General features: G+C 46.3%; 1 protein-coding gene and 1 pseudogene across 1 annotated transcript in view; both read right to left on the bottom strand.

The window, feature by feature from the left end:
• LOC144605868 (transcriptional activator MN1-like) overlaps positions 1-26,363 on the bottom strand; it is a 115,798-nt gene that overhangs the window by 10,829 nt on the left and 78,606 nt on the right.
• Positions 8,699-8,851, bottom strand: LOC144606123 (U1 spliceosomal RNA; annotated as a pseudogene).

Raw genomic sequence — 26,363 nt, 5'->3', positions numbered from 1 at the left:
TGGGGGTTGAACCTGCTCCGTAGGGTGGTAGCAGGCAGGGAGTGCGGAACTATGCAGCCACAATCCTTTGCCATCCGTCCTCGGGCACTGGCATGAAGCACCCATTCCCACTGTTTACTGATTGCCGCCCATTGTGCTGCACGCCTGCTCAAATGTCAGTCGGTGGACAATGGGGTTAAGGTGACAGAATGAAACAAATCAACATTGTGCGTAGGAAGGAACTGTATATGCTGGTTTATACCGAAGATAGACACAAAATGCCGGAGTAACTCAGCGGGACAGGCATCATCTCTGGAGAAACGTCTGAGAAGGGTTTTGAGGAAGGATATTCTTGCTATTGAGGGCATGCAGCGTAGGTTTACTAGGTTAATTCCCAGAATGGCGGGACTATCATATGTTGAAAGACTGGAGCGACTAGGCTTGTATACACTGGAATTTAGAAGGATGAGAGGAGATCTTATCGAAACGTATAAGATTATTAAGGGGTTGGATACGTTAGAGGCAGGAAACTTGTTCCCAATGTTGGGGGAGTCCAGAACAAGGGGCCACAGTTTAAGAATAAGGGGTAGGCCATTTAGAACTGAGATGAGGAAAAACCTTTTCAGTCAGAGAGTTGTGAATCTGTGGAATTCTCTGCCTCAGAAGGCAGTGGAGGCCAATTCTCTGAATGCATTCAAGAGAGAGCTGGATAGTGCTCTTAAGGATAGCGGAGTCAGGGGGTATGGGGAGAAGGCAGGAATGGGGTACTGATTGAGAATGATCAGCCATGATCACATTGAATGGCGGTGCTGGCTCGAAGGGCCGAATGGCCTCCTCCTGCACCTATTGTCTATTGTCTATTGAAATGTCACCTATTCCTTTTCTCCAGAGATGCTGCCTGACCCACTGAGTTACTCCAGCATTGTGTGCCTATCTGCAACTGTGCACATTAATGTGAATCAAAAACTCGCTGTGATCCCAAACAAGGCCAGGGCAGGCTTCCGGCCACAAAAAATTCTACCCATGATCACACGACCGACCGACCGACCGCGTGCTAAAGATGGAAAGGTCACCACGGGTTAAAGGCCATCCGGGGGGGGGGGGCACAGCTTGGCTCTCAAACGCGGATGCAGGTATCGAACCGGCTCCCCACGAGGAGGCAGCTTTGCCGGGGGTGAAGCTTGACGTAAGGCGGAGCGGCCTGCACAACTGTGACCAAGGCGCGCGGTTTGTCAGGAAGCGAGAGGACTCAAGACTCCAACCCAAGCATATGCCGAACACACTGCCATGAAGCCCCACATATTACTCACAGGTGGAGACAATATGACAGTATCTGCTCTACAGCTCACATTCTGTCGGTATTTGAGGAGAATTGCAGCTATTTGGCTTCGTAAAGAGTCACTAACAGAGTTGTAGAGTCATCCTCTAGAGTAAAATGGAAGGAGGCCATTCTATCCACCGACTCCATACTGACCATTAATCACCCACATACACAAATCCTACACCAATCCCATTTTAATTCACCCCAAACTGAAATGTCTCACCCCTACTCAGTTCCTCCAGCACCTTGTTTATTTTTTGCTCATGATTCCTGCACTTGCAGTATCTTATGTCTCCGTTTTATTCTTCCCACATTCACATCAACCATTGGTAGGTGTATGGAACGAGCTGCCAGAGGAGATAGTTGAGGCAGGAACAATAACAACATTTAAAAGACATTTGGACATGGATAGGAATAGGTTGAGAGAGATATGGGCCAAATGTGGGCAAATGGGACTAGTTTAGATGGGGCATGTTGGGCTGTATGTAGGGCCTCTGTATGACTCCACGACTAGATGAACGATAAACAGGAGCAAATTTGCAGTAGTCAGTTAACCTTAAGCAGAATATTTCACCACATTCCATACATGAAGTAGATAAATTCAAGTTCTACGTGAATTGAATTTTGCCCTCTCTATGGAAAAACTGCCTCGTTAATAAAAATTGGGTTTACATTACAAGGGTTGCTGGAAGTGCTGTCTGATCGTACAGCAGGCCAGCAGCTCGAGTGGTCTGAGGCTCCCTCAGTCTCTCAGCGAGCAGAGGCCTCTGTAAAATAACGTGGTCAAAGCATTGGTCTGAGAGTATTGACCGAACTTTTGTGTCCTATTGTAACAATTTCAACAAGTTAAAGTGAACTCACCAGACTGTCATGGAGTCATGGAGCTGTACAGCATGGACACAGACCCTTCGGCCCAACTTGCCCACACCAACCAAGATGGCATATTGAGCTAGTCCCATTTGCCTGCATTTGATCAGTGAATCAATATACCTAGTTAGATCAGTTAGGCCAGTATGTCTATTCTTCTAAACTCTTCATGCTCAGAAAGGTTGCCTATTCATGTTCTCCAGAGATGCTTACCTGACCCGCTGAATTACTCCAGCACTTCGTGTTTTACTCAAGATTCCAGGCTCTGCAGTTCCATGTTTCTCCTATTTATTTATCTGTCCAAATTTCTCCCTTAAAAGGTCGGAATTGTTAAAATTGGAGTAAAAAGCAAACTGCTGGAGGAACTCAACAAGTCAGGTAACATTTGCAGAGGCAAAGGGGTTCGGACTGCATCCAGATCGTGTGTCTCATCCCAAAATATTGACTATCCCTTTTCTTCCATGGATGCTGCCCGACTCAGTGAGTTCCTCCAGAGGTTTATGTTTTGCTGCATATCTATGTGCCTATCTAAAAGCTATTTAAACCCTATGCTCCTGTCTGCCTCCACCACCACCCCTGGCAACGCATTCCAGGCACCCACCAATCTCTGTGTAAAAAATACTTGCCCCACACAACTCCTTTAAACGTTTCCCCTCTGCAGTTAAAACTATGATCTCTGGTAGGTAAGAGAGGAAGGGCAATAGATTCTGCAATCAGAAGCTGCTCTGCGAAGATATATCTATAACTAGACCAAGTGGACCCGTTGGGCCCAAACCTCTCCTGCATTGGTGCAGCACCCTGCCCTCCCCCCCTCCCCTCTCTCCTCAACCCCCCTCCCCTCTCCCTTCTCTCCCTTCTCCCCCACTCCCCCTTCCCCCCTCCCTCCCTCCTCCCCTCCTTTTAAACTTTAAAATGTGAATAACTTTAAAAATATAACACCGATTTCAATAAAACTACTTGCATTATCACTAAAGTGACAATGGTGAGTAAGGCGAGCCTAAAATTGTTGTGCTATCGTGTACCATTTTGGCTGACGTTCAGTCACAAACAAGATAACAAACGAGAGTTTTAGTATATAGATAGTAGGTGTGCACGGTACTCTACCTCCGATACTTGGTTCCATTGTAGTATTTCAGAAGTAATGCACTTCTGTTATGATAATATGTGTTTCGGTGAAATTCTAGGTTTAGCTTTATTATTGTCACTGAACAAAAGTACAGTGAAAGGCTTCATTTTGCAGGCTATCTAATCAGACCAGGTATACTCTATCCAAATAGAAGGGTTCCCACCCGAAATGTCACCTATTCTTTTTCTCCAGAGACGCTGCCTGACCCGCTAGATTACTCCAGCGTTTTGCACCTATCTTCGGTATAAACCAGCTTCTGCAGTTCCTTCCTAGATATAAATACAATCAAATCAAACTCAAGCACAATAGGGAGAGCAAAGTGCAGAATAAGTAGTGCAGAATAATTGATTAGTACGGGTGTCAGGGGTTATGGGGAGAAGACAGGAGAATTGGGTTAGGAGGGAGAGACAGATCAGCCATGATTGAATGGCAGAGTAGACTCGATGGGCTGAATGGCCTGATTCTGCTCCTATCACTTATATAGTTCTCAGCATCAAAGCGTATCTATTCACAAAATGCTGGAGTAACTCAGCAGGTCAGGCAGCATCTCGGGAGAGAAGGAATGGGTGACTTCTTCAGTCTGAAGAAGGGTCTCGACCCGAAACGTCACCCATTCCTTGTCTCCCAAGATGCTGCCTGACCTGCTGAGTTACTCCAGCATTTTGTGAATAAATACCTTCGATTTGTACCAGCATCTGCAATTATCTTCTTATATCAAAGCGTATCTGTTCCATAGACGTAGTCCAATGTCCGCAATGGTCTGGAGGTGAATCGGACACTACCCTATCTTGTGGAAGGACCGTTCAAAGGCATGATACCAGAGGGGAAGGAGCTCTTTCCCTCTGACTGTGAGACTTTCAACTAATATCCAGGCTGGGTGTTCCCAGGTAATGTTCGCCTAGAATGGTCAAGGGTAGAGAGCAAAGTAACTCAAAGAGATGTCATTTGTCACTGCGCACAGGTCTGGCAGCTCATTAGTGACGAGGAGGCAGCAGATTTAAGGTGAAGCAGTCATAAAATAAAACGTTTTCAAAACGGGATTTATGGGATATCATTTGCTTCCTTCCTGAGTCTATTGTGTCCTTAAATCATTGCGTCTAATGGGCCTAACAGAGACTTGCAGTGAGAAAATAAATATGCAGAAGGTCAAGGGGAGAACGGGGTGTATCAGAGAGTGTTGCACTCAAGAGCGCGAGGTAAGTTGAGGACTAACACTGTGAGACAGGAGTGGTGTGTGATGGTGTTACGTGAAGGGTACCAGCGAGGTGTGAGATACAAAAGGTGCTACTGAGAATAATGTGAACTATCGCAGGAAGTTTTGAATCACCCAGTATTGGGGATGAAGAGTGCCCCTCTCAAGGAGGCAGCAGGTTCAAGGTGCTCACATGGGACTGACCTCAGGGGCACTGACCTCCCCACCATCAAAGGGATCCACAGGAGACGCAGCCTCAAAAAGGCAGCCAGCATCGTCAGAGACCCACACCCACCCTGGCCACGCTCTCATCTCGCTGCCAGCGCCGGGCTAGAAGGTACAGGAGCCTGAAAACTCTAACGTCCAGGTTCAGGAGCAGCTTCTTCCCTACAGCCATCAGGCTACTGACTGAACACTACAAACACCAACTAAACTATGAACTGCAAACTGTCTTAATTGCACTCAGGACTTTAAACCACAACCACTTTGAACCACTTTAGTCAGAGGGTAGTTAATCGGTGGAACGCATTGCCACAAAGCGCTGTGGAGGCCAAGTCAGTGGATATTTTTAAGGCAGAGACAGACAAATTCTTGATTTAGAACGGGTGTCAAGGGTTATGGGGTAGAAGGCAGGAAAATAGGATTAGGAGGCAGAGATCAGCCATGATTGAATGGCGGAGTAGAGTCGATGGGCTGAATGGCCTAATTCTGCTCCTACAACTTGTGAACTTTTGAACAACCCTACCTCAGCAACAATCTACTGTGGGCTTTGTTTCTGACTGCACTACATATTTCAGATTTGCACTATAATGGTTTGGTTATCGTGTATTTTACATGGGCGGCACGGTGGCGCAGCGGTAGAGTTGCTGCCTTACAGCGTAATGCAGCGCCGGAGACTCAGGTTCGATCCTGACTACGGGTGCTGTACTGTACGGAGTTTGTACGTTCTCCCCGTGACCTGCGTGGGTTTTCTCCGAGATCTTCGTGGTTTCCTCCCACACTCCAAAGATGTACAGGTATGTAGGTTAATTGGCTGGGCAAATGTAAAAAATTTTTTTTTATCCCTAGTGGGTGTAGGATAGTGTTAATGTGCGGGGATCGCTGGGCGGCGCGGACCCAGTGGGCCGAAGGGCCTGTTTTTGCGGTGTATCTCTAAATCTAGAACATAGAACAGTACAGCACAGGAACAGACCCTTTGGCCCACAATGTCCATGCCAAACATAATGCCAACACCAGCTCTTACCTGCCTGCACATAACCCAATCCCTCCATCACCTGCATATCTGTGCCTATCTGAAAGCTCCTTAAACATCTCCATTGTATCTGCCTCCACCACCACCCTTGGCACTCAGAAAGATGTGCGGGGCAAGTTTTGTACACAAGAGTGTGGTCCCTTTGTGTAAAAAAACATGCCCACACATCTCCTTTAAACTTTGCCCCTTTTGCCTTAATGCTATGCCCTCTAGTATTTGATATTTTCTTACTGATTATTAATTTGAATGAATGCTTTATTGTCTCGTCTCACGGCCCGTCCTCCGACCGCCAAATCTATTGTGTGATGGACTATTGTACGTTTATCTGTGTGTTGTTGCTTTAATGGGCCTGTAACGCTGCAGCAAGTAAGAATCTCGTTGTTCCATCCCTAATGCAAATGACAACTAATCACTCTTGACTCTTGTTCACAAAATGCTGGAGTAACTCAGCAGGTCAGGCAGCATCTCGGGAGAGAAGGAATGGGTGACGTTTCGGGTCGAGACCCTTCGAAGGTCTCGACCCGAAACATCACCCATTCCTTCTCTCCCGAGATGCTGCCTGACCTGCTGAGTTACTCCAGCATTTTGTGAATAAAAACCTTGGATTTGTACCAGCATCTGCAGTTATCTTCTTACACTCTTGACTCTTGACTTGACAGATGACCAAAGGATTTGAGGAGAAAAAAATGTGGAGCTTGCTGGAGTTGTTGAGATGAGGGATTTTCCAACGGAGCAGTTTTTCGAAGCCAAATAGTTGAGTCTCCTTCTCCACCTCAAATGAACTGAACTTCCATTCAGGCGTCCAACCATGATTCATAGCAGCAAGATAAGTGTTGTGGCAACCAGGCTACTTGACACGCAATGGTTTGCCTGAATAAATAGGAAACAGCTGAGAAAGATGCACGATCATAATGTAGAAGAACGCTGCATTAGAGAAAGACTTCATTAGCAAAATCAGCTTCCTCTCCTTCTAAAAGAAGGCAAGGGTGAGTAATAGATGGCAAAGGATTACTTCGATCCCTCCTGATGCTCCACTTTCTTTGGCACCGTGTTATTGCCCAGCCCTGCCGACAGGGTGTCTCTCACACCCCACGCCACTGTAGTGAGAACAGTCAGGGATAACACCTGAGCAGTTGTCAGGAAATAGAGCAGGCTTTAAAAGCTTTCGGCTGTGATGCCATTCAACAGCGATTAAATGAAATGGCGCAAGATTAAAATGACTGAATCGTGGCACTGTTTTGTATGACACCAGCATTGGTGACACATAGTGGGTGTAGGATGGCGTTAACAGTGGGGGTGCTGAGACAGAGCATGGACATTTAGACCTTCCTGAGATTCAGGGTACAAGCATTTGGAAGGTCCCAGATTCACAAGTGTTAGGACAAAGATCAGGATTCTGTGCAATTGCTACATTCTTCCCGTCCTGGACAAATGCCTCTATCCCCCGTTCCCACATCAACACATGAATAAATATTTCCCCACAACTGAAATATGAGAATAGTATTTTTAATACTTTGGTGTTCCTTGGAATATAATGCAAACTACAGATTTCCTCGGTTTGGTTTGGAGATATACTCTATGGTGCAGTATGTAGAAAGGGTTTGCTCAGACTCAAGGGGTGTGAAGGGACTATTTTAAAGACATCGCCTCCAAAACAAATCATTTTGGTAATGTGATGCATAAAAATATATGTTCTGTGTTGAGTTCAGAAGAAGGACCAATGGAGATACAAGCCCTATTAACTCAGCAGAGACAGATTAAGGTCACTTCACCATTGAACAGTCAAGGAGGAGAAAGATGCAAATGTTGAGAAAATTAGCATAAGATCTAAATGTCATAGATTGTAATACGTTGATTGACATAATTTTTGCTTTTTATCTTGGGCGGTCACGGTGGTGCAGCGGTAGAGTTGTTGCCTTACAGTGAATGCAGCGCCGGAGACCCGGGTTCCATCCAGACTACGGATGCTGTCTGTCCGGAGTTTGTACTTTTTCCCCGTGACCTGCGTGGGTTTTCTCCGAGATCTTCGGTTTCCTCCCACACTCCAAAGACGTACAGGTTTGTGAGTTCAGTGGTTTGGAAAATGTAAAAATTGTCCCTAGCGGGTGTAGGATGGTGTTAATGTGCGGGGATCGCTGGTCGGCGCGGACCCGGTGGGCCGAAGGGCCTGTTTGCGCGCTATGTTTCTAAACTGAAAAAAAAATCTCATTGAAGGCAAGATTCCATTGACTGCAACATCAGGATTATTTTTTTAATAAGAAAACAAGACTGTTTCTGGATTTCTGAGAAGACAGATAACACAAGGACCAAAATGTTATGGCTCCACATTGCTTGGCTTTGAGTGGTGGTGACAAGTTGAACAAACATTGGTGGGAATGATGAACAACTGCCTCGGTGTTTGGAAAAGGATGAATGAGTTATTTCAGACTGAATCCTTCATTATTTCATCGTTGTTAATATATCTTTCCACTATTGTTTCATGATGCTCATGAGGGACCAGTGATCCAGTTGTATTACATTTATTTCCATTAAACATCATTAAAGTCTTAACCAATTTAACAAAGATATCATTACATCAATTGAAGCCACAGTCACAGGATATTTTTATACGTCACAAAATGATGCCTTCTAGCTTTTTGTTTTTAGTTTTTGCTTTAGTTTTAGAGATACAGCATGGAAACAGGCCCTTCAGCCCACCGCGTCCGCGCCGACCAGCGATCCCCGCACACTTACACAATCCCGCACACACTAGGGACAATTTACAATTATATCAAGCCAATTAGCCTACGAACCTGGATGTATTTGGAGTGTGGGAGGAAACCGGAGTTCCCGGAGAAAACCCACGAGGTCACAGGGAGAACGTGCAAACTCCGGATCAAACTCAGGATCTGACCCGGGTCTCTGGTGCTGTAAGGCAGAAACTCTGCCGCTGCGCTACCGTGAAGCCTCTTTGTTTTTAATGCGGACGTAGTCCCCGGTTACCACAAGTTGTGTCGTCGAGTGTCCCACATACGAGCACATCGCAGGCATCAGCACACATGAAGTGCAATGGGATAGCCTCGCCTCAGGAGATCGCCCATCGTGACCACCGATTCTCCCCTGCCAGGTAGGTTGATGATTCCCCTGCTCTGGGTAAAAGACTCCGTGCATTCACTCATGACCTCTATAGGATCACCCTTCATCCTCCCCCGCGCTCCAAGGAATAACGTTCGAGTCCGGCCAACCTCTCTCTGTAGCTCAGGCCCTCAAGTCCTGGCAACATCCTCGTAATTGTTCTCTGCACCTTTCCAGCTTCAAGCATAGATGCTCACAATTCACTGATCCGACAGCTGCTTTCGTTCCCTGATCCTAAATGTTCTTGAATTGATACATCTTGCTCTTCTCTCTCACCTTCTCTCTCAGGTCTTCTTCCCCCCCTCCACATCCATTCTCCATCCTGACCCAAACATTCAGAAAGCCAAGCATTTGCTTTCTTCCAAAGTAAGGAATGTATTTTGTGAGATCCCGATAAACAATAGCTGGTGTGCCAAGAATTATTCTGCTTCGATCCAGATCCGTGCAGCATGCTTGTTTAAAACACAGCAATGCGGAAAATTTGTACCACAGCCCAGTAATCATTCAATGCAATCTAGCCTAAATCAAACTTGTTATTCAATACAATGTGATCTTTCACAAGAGAGTTGTGTTTCGAGAGAAAGGAACACTGTGCAGCTCAAAGCAAACCACAATCACTGAGAAACCTTTCCTTGGAACATGTTCAAGGATCAGTTGTTGGGTGTGTATGTGCCCTGTATCGAACAAGCTCCATGTTGTCAGGAGCAAGTCCCTGCACATTTGCATGTGTCAGCACGCATCTCGACATGTCTGCATGCATCACTGCATGACAACAATGAATGTCGGAAGCTCTCAGCAGGTCAGGCAGCAGCCGTGGAGAAAGGAACAGAGCTGATGTTTCCCTGATTCACTGGTGGGAGAGTCCAGGACCAGAGGTCGTAGCCTCAGAATTAAAGGGCACTCTTTTGGAAAGGAGGTGAGGAGGAACTTCTTTAGTCAGAGAGTAGTGGAATCGGTGGAACTCATTGCCACAGAGGGCCATGGAGGACGTTAGTGGATAATTTTTAAGGTAGAGATATACAAATTCTTGATTAGAACGTGTGTCAAGGGTTACGGGGAGAAGGCAGGAAAAAGGGATTAGGAGGATGAGATCAGCCATGATTGAATGGCGAAGTAGATTTGATGGGCCGAAGTCGGTTCCCTCTCAACCTCTTTCTCCTGCCTTCGCCCCATAACCCATGACACCCTTACTAATCAAGAATCTGTCAATCTCCACCTTGACTTGGCCACCACAGCCATCTGTGGCAATGGATTCTACAGATTCACCACCCTGGCAACATATACCTGGCACAAATCCAACATGTATAGGCTGATATAGCCATGCTCAGGCTGGATGGATAGTCTTTGCTCAAGCTCCCCCTATGTGTCAGGGTGTATTTCGGTAAAGGACACAAAGTGCTGGAGTAACTCAGCGGGTCAGGCGGCGTCTCTGCGGAACACAGATAGGTGACGTTTTGGGTGGGGATCCTTCTTGAGGTCTATTCATGTTCTCCAGAGACGCGGCCTGACCCACTGGGTTCCTCCAGCACTGTGGTGTCCTTTTGTGCAAACCACATCCGCAGTTCCTTGGTTCTGTATTTCCGTTGATCTCTATGTGTCAGGATTTGGCTCTGGATCTGCGTGTGTCAGGGTGAGTCACTTTCCAAGATGGGCAGTGAAAGTTGGGCTTGGAAACCACATCCCACAGCCTGCAGTTCAACACAAAGTGCATGTGTGTGTGTGTGTGTGTGTGTGTGTGTGTGTGTGTGTGTGTGTGTGTGTGTGTGTGTGTGTGTTGCTTTATTTGTATCAGGAACATAGAAACTTAGAAACATAGAAAATAGGTGCAGGAGTAGGCCATTCGGCCCTTCGAGCCACCACCACCATTCAATATGATCATGGCTGATCATCTAAAATCAGTACCCCGTTCCTTGCTTTCTCCCCATATCCCTTGATTCCGTTAGCCCTAAGAGCTATATCTAACTCTCGCTTGAAAAAATCCAGTGAATTGGCCTCCACTGCATTCTGTGACAGAGAATTCCACTAATTCACAACTCTCTGGGCGAAAAGGTTTTTCCTCATACTCTCTGTATACCTACTCTCTGTAGATCTATGTTGAACTCTCTCCCTGCTTCATGTCTTGAAGGTGCCTTCTACATCTTTCAGCTCAGCCTCCTGGTTTCAGGATTACTTTGGTCTTGATGCTGTTTGCCAGCCACGTGAAGTTGCAGGAGTAGGCCATCTGTGCAGAGTTCAGAAAGGTGAGGGGGGACCCCATTGAAACTTACGGAATAGTGAAAGGCTTGGATAGAGTGGGTGAGGATGTTTCTGCTACTGGGAGAGTCTAGGACCAGAGGCCACACCCTCAGAATAAAAGGACATACCTTTAGAAAGATGAGGAGGAATTTCTTTAGTTAGAGGGTCATGAATCTGTAGAATTCAATGCCACAGAAGGCTGTGGAGGCCAAGTCAATCGATATTTTTAAGGTGGAGATTGATAGATTGATTGATTAGTACAGGTGTCAGGAGTTATGGGGAGAAGGCTGGAGAATGGGGTTGAGTGGGAACGATGGATCGGCCATGATTGAATGGCAGAGTCGACTTGATGAGCCAAATGGCCTAATTCTGCTCCTACAACTCATGAACATGAACAAGTTCCATCAGCCCCAGTGTCTGAGTGGGCTCAGTTTATTTGTCAACTTGTCCCTGGGGAGATCTTCACACCACATGGAATAACACAAGGCATCTCAACAACATCACCGCATTGCCAATGACTGTGTTCTGCCATTTAGATGAAAGCAAGGGAGAAACTGCGACCTGCTTCATAATCTCGTGACAAACAGTGGTTGATGCACAAGCGCCCAACATCAAACTACACTGCTTTTCTTGGTTTCCTTTCTTTTCTGCTGCACATCAGTCCGTTTTCCCCTTCTCTCACCTGCTCTCTCTTTCTCTCTTCCTCACCAGTATTTCAGTCAGTCGTTCCTTCTCATCCTTCTCCCACCAGTGACTAAGAGACGCTGCTCCACCTCCAATACGGAGAAGTAACAGGCGGACAAGAGCAGATGGATTTGCAAGTCGAACACCAAAAAGATTCTATAATCCCTCAATTTTCTGTTGAGAGCTCAAAGCAAATATTAGAGAAGATCCAAAGAAGATACAAGAGACTGGACAGGTTTAGAGAAATATGGGCCAAACACAGGCAGGTGGGGCTTGTATAGATGGGACATGTGGGGCAAGTTGGGCCGAAGGGCCTGTTTCCACGCTGTAAGACTCTGTGACTCTCTGAGACTGCAGTTGCTGGAATCTGCAGCAAAAAAACAAACTGCTGGAGGAATTCAGTAGGTTGAGCAGCATCTGAGAAGGCAAAAGGATAGCCAATGGTTCATGTTGGGGCCCTGTCGTGATGCAGGGTCTCAGCCCGAAACATCAACCATTCCTTTGCCTCCACAGATGCAGCTCGACTTGATGAGTTATCCAGCAATTTGTTTTATTTAATTACTGAGGGTGCATAACCCAAATTTTTGTTTCTTTCTTCTTCTTACACGGGTGAGGATGGCTTGTTTCCATGTTGTTTCAATGGGTTCCACTGTCAACGTGGGATCAGATAAGTTCATTCGATCTTCCTGCTCTCATATGCAGTGCTTTGACTTTAGTTTGGTGATACAGTGTGGAAACAGGCTCTTCAGCCCACTGAGTCTACGCCGACCATCAATCACCCATTCACTAGTTCTATCCTACACATCAGGGAGAATTTACAGAAACCAATTAACCTACAAACCTGCACGGCTTTGGAACGTGGGAAGAATCCGGAGCACCCGGGGGAAAGCATCCGGAGCACCCGGAGGAAAGCATTAATGATTTGGACGAGGATATTAATGATTTGGACGAGGGAATTGAATGCAACATCTCTAAGTTTGCGGATGACACGAAGCTGGGTGGCAGTGTTAGCTGCGAGGAGGATGCTAGGAGGCTGCAGTGACTTGGATAGATTAGGCGAGTGGGCAAATGCATGGCAGATGCAATATAATGCGGATAAATGTGAGGTTATCCACTTTGGCGTCAAGAACAGGAAAGTAGAGTATTACCTGAATGGTGACCGATTGGGAGAAGGGGAGATGCAACGTGACCTGGGTGTCATGGTGCACCAGTCATTGAAAGCAAGCATGCAGGTGCAGCAGGCAGTGAAGAAAGCGAATGGTATGTTGGCATTCATAGCAAGAGGATTTGAGTTTAGGAGCAGGGAGGTTCTGCTGCAGTTGTACAGGGCCTTGGTGAGACCGCACCTGGAGTATTGTGTGCAGTTTTGGTCTCCTAACCTGAGGAAAGACGTTCTTGCCTTAGAGGGAGTACAGAGAAGGTTCACCAGATTAATCCCTGGGATGGCGGGACTTGCATATGAGGAAAGACTGGATAGACTGGGCTTGTACTCGCTGGAATTTAGAAGACTGAGGGGGGATCTTATAGAAACATATAAAATTCTTAAGGGTTTGGAGAGGCTAGATGCGGGAAGATTGTTCCCGATGTTGGGGGAGTCCAGAACCAGGGGTCACAGCTTAAGGATAAGGGGGAAGTCTTTTAGGACCGAGATGAGAAAACATTTCTTCACACAGAGAGTGGTGAGTCTGTGGAATTCTCTGCCACAGAAGGTAGTTGAGGCCAGTTCATTGGCTATATTTAAGAGGGAGTTAGATGTGGCCCTTTTTGCTAAAGGGATCAGGGGGTATGGAGAGAAGGCAGGTACAGGCTACTGAGCTGGATGATCAGCCATGATCATATTGAATGGCGGTGCAGGCTCGAAGGGCCGAATGGCCTACTCCTGCACCTATTTTCTATGTTTCTATGTTTCTATGAAACCCACGTGGTCACAGGGAGAACGTTCAATCTGTGTGCAGACAGCACCGGGAGTCAGGATCGAACCTGAGCCGCTGGCGCTGTCAGGCTGCACCTCTCCCGCAGTGCCACCCTCTGACTGAGCTGGGAAGCTTTAGGTTTAGCTTTCTATCCTGACTCCCACACTCAGCAGATGTCACACCACTCATCACATCTAGGCGCGATGAACAGCAGACACACGCAGGCACACCAGACGTCACACTCAGACGGGTGAGAATCACTCTGAGACAAGCAGTTGGAACCCTTTCCCTACAGCAGGGATGTCTAAATCCCGTGGATGCAGGTTTAAAGAGAGAGGTCAGAGGTTGAGAGGGGGGTTTGAGGAAGAACGTTGCTCCTGGAGGGTGGTGGGATTCTGGAACACACCTCCTGATTGGGTGATGGAAACAGATACCCTCCAAAGCATTGAAGTATCTAGACCAGGACTTGATCTCAAGGCATAGAAGACTGGGAAATAAATGCTGGCAAGTGAATTTTCTACAACTAGGTTCTTGGCAGTTGGCATGGACATGTTTACCTGAGGGTCTGTTTCTGTGCTTTATGGCTCGATGACCCTTGTTACATTCATTTGGACCAAAATATCAGACCCACCAGCTGCAGACCCCAAAAGAACAGATCACATTTGGATGTTACACTGGACAGACCAGACATCAACTGAGATGCTCCAAATTGTTATATAAGGCTTGACTGTCCAAGGCAAATGGGCATTGTGCTCAGTTATGTGAACCATCACACCCAGATACGTCAGGTGTGGATCAAAATATCTCCACACCTTTGAGTCACCTTAGGTGATCTTAGAATTACCGAACATTATCAGTGCACCAAACGTCAGACTCCAATAAGCAAAACATCACACCCAAACCTACCTGCAACGCACCCAGACAAACCAGACATCACACCCAAACCTAACTGCAACACACCCAGACAAACCAGTCATCAAACCCAAACCTACCAGGCAACGCACCCAGACAAACCAGACATCACACCCAAACCAACCAGGCAACGCACCCAGACAAACCAGACATCACACCCAAACCAACCAGGCAACGCACCCAGACAAACCAGACATCACACCCAAACCAACCAGGCAACGCACCCAGACAAACCAGACATCACACCCAAACCTACCAGGCTACGCACCCAGACAAACCAGACATCACACCCAAACCTACCAGGCAACGCACCCAGACAAACCAGACATCACACCAGACATCACACCAGACATCAGAAATCTGGAGAAGGGTTCCGACCCGAAACATCACCTTTCATCATTTTCTCCAGAGATGCTGCTTGTCCCGCTGAGTTACTCCAGCACTTTGCATCTATCTTCGGTATAAACCAGCATCTGCAGTTCCTTCCTACACACCAGACATTATATCAGATGCAGCAACATCAGACTCAGACGCGCCAGACATCCTGCCAGACACACTCACATGGACCAGACTTCACACCAGACGCACAAGACATCACACTCACACGGATCACACCACACCAGATACCACACTCACATGGGTGAGACTTTGGTCGGCCCTCACACTCTGACACACTCACATTTTACCCCCCACAAGCAGTGATTTCCACAGTTGGGCATTACTCCAAGCATTACTCCAATGATCACCCTCATTTACACTGACACATCCTCGATCACAGAAACACCTTCTCAACTCCTGCCACTGAGACGCGGTGTCAAAGGCCCGCTCTGGTATTTGAAGCCTTCTCGTTGACACCGCGCCCTTTCCCAGCCGTCGACGGAAGAAAGCCCTCGACGAGACGCACACTAAGTGACAGTGAGTGCAATCCAAAGATGCTTCACAGCCCGAAATGTCAAAGCAGCCTCCCTTCTGCCTGAGCTGTTACTGAAGGAAGCCCTGTGGCAATGGGCCAGGCAAGGCCATGCCTCCACAATTATTGGCATCACAGTTCAGGGGGAAGCTAGAGGTGGGTTGTTGGAGGACGAGCCTGCTGTGGGCTGCAGGTGTTACAGGGCACGTCTCCCAGCGGCCCGAAATTCCACACCGACTTTTATTAAAGCAATGAATCAGTGCAGATCATCGACTCAATGCTCGAAGAATCCAGCGATTCCAAATGTGTAGTTAAAAAACACATCACTGCAATTCTTTTACAAATTCCTTTCAGAAGGCAACTGTATGCCACTTTGATGCATCAGATCATGTTACAGTCTATTTTATTTTAAAGAGACATATATGTACATCAACGGGCTGCTAAAGTGAGCTGTGATTGAGATAATCCATGTTAGTTTTAATTTAACTATTGTTTTGACTGCAATTCCAGAGGGAAAGATAATGAACAAGCTGGAGTTAAAGGGAGAGGTTGGATCGGGTGAGACTGTTTTCTTTAGACTGCGTAGGAGACGAGGGGTGACCTGATTGAGGTGTACAAGATCACGAGGCGCACGGATAAAGTGAACGCTCGCAGTCTTTTTCCAAGGGTAGAGGATTCTAAAACCTGAGGGCACAGGCTTTTGAGAGGGGAGAGATTTAAGAGGGAATTCAGGGGCAACATTTTCACAGAGGGCAGTCCATATCTAGAAAGAGCTTGCAGAGGAAGCTATAGAAGTGGATACAATTAAAATAGACAATAGACAATAGACAATAGGTGCAGGAGGAGGCCATTCGGCCCTTCGAGCCAGCACCGCCATTCAATGTGATCATGGCTGGTCATTCACAATCAGTACCCCATTCCTGCCTTCTCCCCGTACCCCCTGACTCCGCTATCCTTAAGAGCTCTATCTAGCTCTCTCTTGAATGCATTCAGAGAATTGGCCTCCACTGCCTTCTAAGGCAGAGAATTCCACAGATCCTTCTGAGGCAGAGAATTCCACAGATAACGTTGTTCAAAGGACATTCGACAGATATAAGAGTATAAAGGTTTAGAGGGATGTGGCCAAATTTCATTCACATTTTTACACCTTCCCCAATCTCCATATCAGTTGAGCATTAAACCATCCAATGATTTACTTCATCTTTTCTTGCCTTCATTCCGGCTCAGGATCTCCCATATATTGGGCGAAGACATGAGCATCTTTCTCGACTACTTCGTTTATTTTGGTTTCGTTTAGAGATACAGTGCGGAAATAGGCCCTTCGGCCCACCGAGTCTCCACCGACCGGCGATCCCCGCACATTAACACTACCCTACATGCACCATGGACAACTTTACATTTGCACTAGTCCAATTAACTTACAAACCTGTACGTCTTTGGAGTGTGGGAGGAAACCAAAGATCCCGGAGAAAACCCACTCACGGGGAGAACGTACAAACTCCATACAGACAGCGCCCGTAGTCAGGATCGAACCCAGGTCTCGAGCGCTGTAAGGCAGTAACTCTACCGCCGCGCCACACCGTACTGCCATGTTAATTGGGGGCAAGTGCACATCATTTCCAACATTGCCCTCACTCTAGGCTCACCAAAGTGGGGTTACCACAGTATGGCAAATAGCTCCAGGGTGATATTTCACCCTTCGATCTGCCTCCATCGTCTCCCTTCCCTCCCCACACCCTTCAGCTCCATTTGCCCCAATTCCTTTCACCTCAAAGAAACAAAGAATTTCACCGTAACCTAGGTACACGTGACAATAAAATATCATTGAATTAAGGTCAAAAGGAATAGGAGTAGAATTAGGCCATTCGGCCCATTAAGTCTACGCCATTCAATCATGGCTGATCTATCCCTCCTGACTCCAATTGAATGGAGTTTCTCCAGCGGTTGGCTTGTGGCTCCACTTTCCAGCGTCTGCTGCCTCTTGTGTCTCTGGGGAGGTCTTCTCCTCCCTGATCCACTGGCATCAAGGCAAAGTGTCGCTCCTTAAAGTGCTGCTCCAGTGAGGGTAACAAAAACCCAGGTGGGCTTGTCTCAGTTAGACACCACGCAGCCCAATCATCTGACCGGGTGTTGGGGAATGGATCCTGGTCTTCTTGCCTGCCTCAGCTCCCTTATTGACGGAGGCAAAGCAGGACTTTGCTAACTTGTTCACACAAAGGGTGGTCGGTGTATAAATTGTAAAAATTGCAAATTGGCCCCGGTGGGTTGGGTAGTGCCAGTGTCCGGGGATCACTGGTTGGTGTGGCCTCAGTGGGCGGAAGGGCCTGCTTCCACACTGTATCTCTAAACTAAACTAAACTAAACTAAACCTAAGATCAACACAAAATGCTGGAGTAACACAGCGGGACAGGCAGCATCTCTGGAGGGAAGGAATGGGTGAAGTTTCGGGTCGAGACCCTTCTTCAGACTGGTCAGGGGAAAGGGAAACGAGAGGTATAGACCATGTACAGAGACAAAGAACAATGAATGAAAAATATGCAAAAAATTAACAATGATAAAGGAAGCAGGCTATTGTTAGCTGTATGTTGGGTGAGAACGAGAAGCTGGTGTGACTTGGGTGGGGGAGAGATGGAGAGAGAGGGAATGCCGGGGTTACTTGAAGATCGAGGAATCAATATTCATACCACTAAAACCTGCAGTTCTTTGTGTCACCATTTTACTGCTGTCTACCTCTTGTACTACCACAGACTTTTATTTGAATTTATTTCAAATGATGTTTTACAGTCTCTTTTAAAAATGTTGTTAATTTTTCTATAATTTGTCGTGCGTGCTGTGCTGCCTGAGTCTATGTGCCTGTAATGCTGCTGTGAGCTAGATTTTCATTGTACCTGTACCTCACCATGCTTGAACAATAAACTAACCTTGACTTGGATAAGTGGGGTCAAGGAAAGAGCGCTCACGTCGCGGCCCAGTTTCCACCAATCTTTCCACCACTAGCACAAGAAGTGCAAGAAACGCAAGATTCCATTGTATGCAGATGCCGAGAAGTGTGTTCAGCTCCGGCTGACCAATTTCTAATCTTGTGATGTGGACTCGATAAGAAGAAGACTTGGATAAGTGCCATTTGGTCAGTCTTTAATGCACTCCTGGTCAAACACCACTGTCTACCACCACATTAAAACCCTTTGCCAGTTAATACATTTCAACCAAATGAACCAAAAAACGAGATTGCTGCAAATTTCAACTGCTAGTCTCCGTTCGGTATCCTGCAAGTGCGAATTTCAGGTGCAGCCAGGGGCTGTATGGCTTCTGAAACCTCCCCTTGACTAATCTGTTCACACAGGCCTGCTTAAGCTCACAGATAAATACTGGGGAAGTACAGGAGGAAGGCCAATGGCATGAAACATTATGCCTTGACATTGGGTGGATGTAAGGTCCGGAGGGGCTGCCTGACACAAACTGGATTAACAAGTCACCGTGGTGTTCTATTTCCTTCATGTCTGCATTCTCGTCTTTTGTTCCGGCAGTGAATTAGACAGGGAGCCTCACTGTCCTGACCTGGGGACTGATCTGAATTTCCTCCCAGTGTTGCTCTCATCTCCTGTCACCCCACTATCCTCACTCCGTGGCCAACATTCTTTGGGTGTTTGTGTTTTTGTTTATTGACGCTGCTCCCTGCACTGGATGTTCTTGGCGGTGATTGTTCAGGATATCCAGAATCCCACAGAGACTGCTATGTTTCCTATCCCACATGCATTTTTAGACGACGTTTCATCAAGAGTGTAGGAAAATAACTGCAGATGCTGGTTCAAATCGAAGGTGGACACAAAATGCTGGAGTAACTCAGCGGGTCAGGCAGCATCTCAGGAGAGAAGGAATGGGTGACGTTTCGGGTCGAGACCTTTCTTCAGTCTGAAGAAGGGTCTCGGCCCGAAACGTCACCCATTCCTTCTCTCCTGAGATGCTGCCTGACCCGCTGAGTTACTCCAGCATTTTGTGTCTACCTTACATTGAGTGTGTATACATTGTCATATGTATCGGCAGCGGAACAATGAAATTCTTACCTGCTGCAGCTTCACAAGCCCGTAAACGCAATGGCATGCGGATAAATATATAATAATCAAAAACACAATAAATTAATAACTGTTTAAGAAACGGTTAGACGGTATATGGATAGGACAGGTTTGGCGGGGTGGGGGGGATATGGGCCAAATGCGGGCTGGTGGGACTAGTGTAGCTGGGACATGATGGCCGGTGTGGGCAAGTTGGGCCGAAGGGCCTGTTTCCACGCTATGAGTCTATGACTCCATAACGGTATACTACATATTCATAACAGTGCATTCAAAGACACAGTCCATGGAAGATTACAGTTGCTGAAGTAGTGTCTAGTGTTGTGCAGTGTTCAGGAACACGACTGTTGCTGGGAAGAAGCTGTTATTCAACCTGGTGGTCACGGTTTTCAGGCTCCTGCACCTTCTTCCCGAAGGGTCAAACCATGCAGACACCAGGAAATTTCTGTGCATTTGAAAAGATAACTGCTGTGCGTGTAATTACACACTCCATAGATCCTTGTGCACACCAAGTCTATACATACTTTGATACTATTAGTGCTTTGAAGAATGTGGATTGTTGTGAAACTAACACACAAAGACACAAGGACCAAACAAGCAACATTTCTCTCCATAAATTTTCATCAGTCATTTCAGAACTGGTTGATGGAAAAGTTGGCTGTCTTTTTCCGAGAAGCCACGCTGAGAGGGCCAAGACCGATACCATGGGATGATGTCAAGATTGGAGAGAAAAGAAGAGGATAGTTGAGAAGAAGGGGTTAGCCACAAAGTGGGAATCAAATGGCACTCACACTTATTGCTACAGTTTTGTGCTACTTTACAAGTTGGTTGTGTGCTTGATGGTGGCACTGCATCCCCCCACTTTGAGTCAAAATGTCATGAGTTTGATTTCCACTCCAAATACTTAAACACGGTCGCGACACGAAATGTCACTTATCCGTGTTCCCCAGAGATACTGCCTGACCCACTGAGTTACTCCAGCACGTTGTGTCCTTCTGTATAAACCGGCATCTGCAGTTTATTGTTTCCACATCAAGACTTAAACATGGTAATGTCTTCACCAATGTAGAAAGGCACGGCATGTGCCCGGCAGAAGAGGTTGAGGTTTATTTGTAAGTTGGAACATTTAACCCAAACATTGGGTTTTCTATCCCCTGCCACATACTGTGTTCCCAATCAATGTTATTGGTCAAAGCAAGTACAATATAGATATGTTAGATAGAGCTCTCGGGGCTAGTGGGATCAAGGGATATGGGGAGCAGGCAGGCACAGGTTACTGATTGTGGATGATCAGCCATGATCACAATGAATGGCGGTGCTGGCTCAAAGGGCCAAATGGCCTCCTCCTGCACCTATTTTTTATGTTGCTATGTTTCTATATACAAGACTCCTGTCCAAGGTGGCCACAAAACATCCACACTCATCACTACAATGTACTGTCCCCACTTTACTAACAGGACATCTTTGTCTGTTGCCTATTTATATTTTCAATCAGGAGCCACAAGTACCATGTCAACATAAACAAGCCACATGTCTTTAAATTTCTTTCTATTTCAGATGTTCATCTACTTAAAGGTTTTCAGAGTCTTCTTGATGCCCTCATGAGTTTTAGTGCTGAACCAACTTTTGGATTGTTTGGTTCTGGATTTAAACTCAGAAAAGGTTTTGCCAGATGATCCATGATGGTCTGAGAACATTGCAGGATTTGGATGCATTGTGCATTATGTGGCATTATCCTCAGTGATTACCATAGCCTCCAGGCATACCTCCAGGCTTTGCACATCATTGATGGCCTCCGCTGTGCCCTTCACTAAATGTAGGCCACTACACTGGACCTTCACCCTCTTTCTTTGTCAAAATGCAACTTGCTTTTCTTCAGCTTCATATCGTGTTCATGTACTCCCCTGAATAATTCCTCCCAGATCAGAAGATGTGTCCTCTTCTTGTGCTTGTGGCAATCAGCAGAGTAGTTTGGTCACACAGCAATGATCCAATTCACGGAAAATTTCATCCATGAAAATTCACGGGCAAAGACTTGACTCTGCTGGGATATCGCCTGTGTGAGTGGAGCCCCTTGTGCCCATTGTTCATCAGGTACTGACATTGAACGTAGATCAGATCTGCCGCGGATCTTTCTCTCAACGGTCAAAAGACAAAACCAATGCCCCAAAGTCTATGTAGTTCAGAGCTTATTTGGAGTTTGTGGTGTTTAATAGCCTGATGGATGCAGGGAAGAAGCTGTCCCTGAACCTGGACCTGACAGTTTTCAGACTCCTGTATCTTCTTCCCGATGGCAGGAATGAAATGAGTGTGTGGCCAGGGTGGTGTGGGACTCTGGTATGGGCAGCATTTACCCCTTCAAGCCCACTTTGACATCAGTGAAATTATCTGTCTTTTACCCACATCCCTTAATGCAATTACTTAACAGAAATCTATCGGCCTTGCACTGACATTCAACTGTCGATCCTGCCTTCAGTACCAAGTGCAGATGAGTGTTCTAAGCTTCTCATGAAACTGAGAGACCTGGCTCCAGATTCTAGACACAAAGTGCTGAAGGAACTCAGCAGGTCAGGCAGCATCCATGAAGGGTGGCATTAGGGGGTCAGACCCCTACCTTTGACTGATGAGTTCATGCTCCAGATAAGGTTTTTCTCAGAGACAGAGAAGCAAGCTTGAATTGTTTTGTCTTGAGCTTCGAAAACTGAAGGGTGATCCGATAGAAGTGTACAAAACATTATAAACATTAGAGTCTGAAGAAGGGTCTCGACCCGAAACGTCACCCATTCCTTCTCTCCTGAGATGCTGCCTGACCTGCTGAGTTACTCCAGCAGTTTGTGATACCTACAAAACATCAGAGGCATGGATAGGGTAGGCAGTCAGAATCTTCTTTTTGCCAAAGGTGGAAGTGTCAATTACTAGAGGATATAGCTTTAAGATGACAGGAGGAAAATTTAATGGATATTTTCCAGGAAAATTTCATCCATGAAAATTCACGGGCAAAGACTTGACTCTGCTGGGATATCGCCTGTGTGAGTGGAGCCTCTTGTGCCCATTGTTCATCAGGTACTGACATTGAACGTAGATCAGATCTGCCGCGGATCTTTCTCTCAACGGTCGTGTTTTGGTAGATGCGGGCGAGGTCCAACATTGTGAATGACTTTCACCCTGCCAATTCTGTGTATTGGTGCATAGCTGCTTCTGTTAATTTGCAATGGTTTTTATTTAATGCAACTTTGTAATCTCCACACAGCCACATATTTTCATCTGCCTTAGGCACAACCGGAACTAGAGAGCTGTCATGAGCTACTATCTACCTAATTGGAGAGCCACAGACTGTTATTGGACTTTATCTCGCTCTAAACATTATTCACGTTATTCCCTTTAACATGTATCTGCACACTGAGAATGGCTCGATTATAATCATGTATTGTCATTCTGCTCACTGGTTAGCACGCAACAAAAGCTTTTCACTGTACCTCGGCACACATGATAATAACCTAAACTAAATTAAACCAAACCAGTATTGGCATAGACCACTCAAAGTGTCTGTGTTTTGTTTTGTTCCAGCTAAACTATTTCATTCAAAATATTTCCGCAACATTTTAGGACACAGGGGACCAGTGTTGCAGTGCTAATATTTTCGATGTCGGAGCCGTCACTGGGATCGGAGTGGCCATTGTTAAATTCCCCGCTGTTTATTTTGGCTTTTTTTTACAGATGTGCCGGAGCGGCGCTCCGGTGAGCTCCGGCAGCAATGCACCCCTGCAAGGGATTAATCTGGGCCTGTGGCAGCACAACTTTGCATTACAAAGCCCCACTACAAACACAAGTGCAACCATCTTTGGATGCACCAACACTTCTTTACTTTAGACTTTAGATTTTAGAGTTACAGCGTGGAAACAGGGTGGCCCTTCGGCCATCGGTCCACGCTGACCAGCGATCAGACCGTATACTATCACTAACCTACACACTTGGGAAATTTTACAGAAGCCAATTGACCCACAAATCTACACGTCTTTGGAGTGTGGTGGAAACTGGGGCACCCGGAGAAAACCCACGCGGTCACAGGGAGAACGTACAAACTCCCTACAGACATCACCCGCAGTCAGGATCGAACCTGGGGCTCTGGCGCTATAAGGAACCAACTCTACCGCTGCGCCACCATGCCGATCCATCTTATCGCAACGAGCTGTCAAACCTCGACTTCGAACCATCATTGCAATCCAGCACAAATGTTCTCAACCAGGGTTTTTTTTTGCATCAAACCTGCTCAGTTTGCTGAGTTGGCTGCCACAGAGCATAGCTGCGATCACTCAGTGGTCCTCGCTCTGTGAGTTCCGTGTACCTCCCCAGCGGAAACACGTTTTCAGGTTCACAAGCTTCTCCATCAGTATCATCTGGGTGAATTTGTTGAAATATCTTGACTCATTACCAAAGAACATGCAGTAGTGTCAGTTCACTTGTCAATGCCAGTTTTAAATCAACTCCTCATTCACAGTCGTTACCTAATAATAACACACGTTCGCAGTTCTTCATTGCCTGAATGAACTTCCAAACCATGAAGTCCTCCTTTCTAATGTTGTTTCAAATTGACACTGCAATTGTTGTTGTTGGCTTTGGACATGCAGGCTGATGAAATGTGATCTCTCTTGTTGCAACTGAAACCCTTGGCTGTTTTTAAGTGACCAGACCAGAGCAAGTGATGGTCATTTCAACTGACTAAACCAGAAGAAGGGTCTCGACCCAAAACGTCACCCATTCCTTCTCTCCTGAGATGCTGCCTGACCTGTTGAGTTACTCCAGCATTTTGTGAATAAATACCTTCGATTTGTACCAGCATCTGTAGTTATTTTCTTACACAAACCAGCCTCACCAGTTGGTTTGCAGCCAGGGACTTCGTTGCAACTTGCTGATGGCAAGCAACAGCTACATCCCTGCCTGAGAATGCACCTATTATGTATCCTGGGACATATTGCCCCAGTTTAGGTGCTCTATAAACACAGGATGTTGTTGCTTTATTGTTTCCTGTATCTTAGTCGCTTTTGTTAATTCATAATGTTTTAAACCACTGGATCTATGTACAGGGCCGTCTTTACAGCATTATGGGCCCCGGGCAAAGCAGTGTACTGGGGCCCCTACGACAACTACTCACAGGAATAAAAATGTAAATGGTCGATAAAATGGGGCCCCTATGCTCGTGGGGCCCCGGGCAAGTGCCCATCAGGCCCATGTGTTAAGACGGCCCTGTCTATGTACTCTGACTGCCTGTGTGGAAAGTACATATTCTAACTTCTTGCCTGATCGCTGAATGTGTCTTACTTCTGATTTGTTTCATTATGTTACAGCTTCGCCCCTTTGCCCAATCTGCTGGCTCTGTCTTTTTGAATGACTGACTGAAAGACACAGCATGGAAACAGGCCCTTTGGCCCACCATGCCGACCATCCATTATCCATTCACACTAGTTCCATGTTATCCCACTTTCTCACCCACTCCCTACACCTTTACAGAGACCAATTAACCAAGAAACCCATCAAGTGAAAAGGAACAGATAGACACAAAATGCTGGAGTAACTCAGCGGGTCAGGCAGCATCTCTGGAGAAAAAGAACAGGTGATGTTTCAGAACTTCTTTTTCTCTCAGGATGCTGCCTGACCCCACTGAATTACTCCAGTCTATCTTCGGTACAAACCAGCATCTGCAGTTCCTTCCTGTACAAGTGAAGAGGACAGCCCAACATGCTTTAAAATCGTTTCAAAATAATTTCAAAAGTAAATATACACGCTGATGTTTGAACTGCTGGGAGGCCAATCATATTCTCGCTGCTAATCTGTTCACTAGTTGTTTTGCTCTGAATTGTCAAAGATCAGAGAGTAAAGTGATTTCAATGTTTGCTCCGTAATTTGTGCTATTCACCAATCTTTCTTGTGATAAGGCACCGACACTGCTCCCATTCCGGCTTTTACATCAGTGGTCTTGTATCCAGACAGGCAAAGCACTGAAACTCCCTACTTAATCCTCACTGCCCCTCAATCTATCTCTCATAGAATATACTATACACAATAGTGCAGGTCGGAAACAGGCCCATCGGCCCACAATGTCGGTGCTGAACACGATACCAAGTTATACAAGCCAGCTTATCTGCCTGCATGTGGTCTATACAATACAATACGATACGATAGAACTTTATTTATCCTAGGAGGGAAATTGGTCTGCCAACAGTCAAATCCCTGTCATATCCCTCAAATCCCTGCCTTCCTGTCTGTCCATGTGTCTGCCTAAATCCCTCTTAAATTTTACTGTGACATCTGCTTCTACCTCATCAGGCAACTGTGTTCCTGTGTAAGAAATTTCCCTGGAAAATATCCATTAAATTTTCCTCATGTCATCTTAAAGCTATATCCTCTAGTAATTAACACTCCCACCTTTGGAAAAAAGATTCTGACTGCCTACCCTATCCACGCCTCTAATGTTTTGTAGGTATCACAAACTGCTGGAGTAACTCAGCAGGTCAGGCAGCATCTCAGGAGAGAAGGAATGGGTAACGTTTCGGGTCGAGACCCTTCTTCAGACTCTAATGTTTATAATGTTTTGTACACTTCTATCGGATCACCCTTCAGTCTTCGAAGCTCAAGACAAAACAATTCAAGCTTGCTTCTCTGTCTCTGAGAAAAACCTTATCTGGAGCATGAACTCATCAGTCAAAGGTAGGGGCCTGACCCCCTAATGCCGCCCTTCATGGATGCTGCCTGACCCGCTGAGTTCCTCCAGCACTTTGTGTCTAGAATCT

Source organism: Rhinoraja longicauda, chromosome 25 (assembly GCF_053455715.1).
Source record: "Rhinoraja longicauda isolate Sanriku21f chromosome 25, sRhiLon1.1, whole genome shotgun sequence".
In the NCBI taxonomy this organism is placed as follows: Eukaryota; Metazoa; Chordata; class Chondrichthyes; order Rajiformes; family Arhynchobatidae; genus Rhinoraja; species Rhinoraja longicauda.
Note: the sequence above shows the minus strand (reverse complement) of the source record. Positions and strands in the feature narration are given on the sequence as shown.